Source organism: Hipposideros armiger, unplaced genomic scaffold, assembly GCF_001890085.2.
Source record: "Hipposideros armiger isolate ML-2016 unplaced genomic scaffold, ASM189008v1 scaffold_1541, whole genome shotgun sequence".
NCBI classification, from domain to species: Eukaryota; Metazoa; Chordata; class Mammalia; order Chiroptera; family Hipposideridae; genus Hipposideros; species Hipposideros armiger.
The window spans coordinates 16,986-18,456 of NW_017732891.1; positions in this window are offsets into that span (position 1 = coordinate 16,986).

Here is a 1,471-nt window from a genome sequence, read left to right on the forward strand (position 1 = left end):
TGGATTTCTGGGTCACATGGTGGTAGATTACTCAGCAGAGCACCTAGTATGCTTCCTTTCAATTTTCCATTAAAATAACAATTATAAGGGTTTAATGGCATCTGTTTTACAGTCCCTGAAGCATCTTTACTCAGCTTCTCAACAAAATACCTAAAAAACAAAGAAAAGGATGAATACTCAAAATTCAGATTGACAGTTTTTGGTATGATTTAAATCTGCTATGAAGACTCTTTTATTTGGTCAATATTCTATCAATTACTGAGGAGAAAGTCTTTTTAACTAAAAACATTCTCTAATGGCAAAACAAGACATTCCAGTTTTTATAGTGTAGCTATTCACCTAAAAGCTACCTCTCTGGCAATACTTAGATTTCTGAGTAATCTTGGGGTTGTTTGCTATACGCATCACAGGCATTGTATTAAATAGTCTATTTCTCAGAAAGCCCCGGCACTTATCATAACCATACAACCCACTCTACCAGGACTGGTATAGGTTTCACTAGAACAGGTTTTGCTAAATTCTGCTTGACATAAAAGAAGCTTCTGAAAAGACAGATTTGCAAAAATTGTAGGGGGGCCGGCCGAGTGGCTCAGTTGGTTAAGAGCTCGCTCAACAGTGCTAGCTCTGAGCAACAGCGGTTCGAGTCCCGCCTGAGCTGAGCTGCCGCTGAGCTGCCAACAGGTGGCAGGATGGCTCAGCTAAAAAAAAAAAAATTGTAGGAAAATTGAAGTTGGTTGAGAAAAACCATTCATGGACCACCTTTGTTTCCCCTCACATGAAAGGGCAGTGCTGTTTGCCCAAGAGAAGTGGGGAAGGCACCTTGTTATTCCCCCATTGCCTGCTCCCTGTCTCAGGAGACTCACAGCCATGCCAACAAAACGATTCTCAATTTCATTTGGAAAAATCACCAGAGGAGATATCTACGGACATTTTTTGTGTGTGTGGAAAAAGGGTACCAAGGGGAGTATTTTCACTCTTTGATATAAAAATTAATAGAAAACTAAAGCAATTAAAAGAGTATGTTGCTGAAAATAGATCTGGAGTAGAATAGATACATTTGAAATGGAAAAAAAGGATATTCATGAAATAAATGCATGACAAAACTCAAATATCAGCGAAGGAAGGATTATTCAATAAATTGTGTTGGAATAATAGATTAGTTGTTTGGGAAAAATCAAATTATATCCTTACCTCACTCTATTTCCTAAATTAATTCTAGATGGTTTAAATAATCCATTGTAATAAATGAAAGCAAAATAAATTTTTAGAAAGGCGTTTACAAGCTTTGTATAAACTCAAAAAACATTGGATAAACCTAGAAAGGAGAATATTGATAGAGCTGTCTGCATTAAAGGATGAAAAGATCTAACTCATTTGATCCTTCTGGGATGATCCATTAGATTAATATGCACTAAAATGATTTGCACACTGTGAAGTGAAATAATTAAAACTATTTGGAGTCACTGACAAG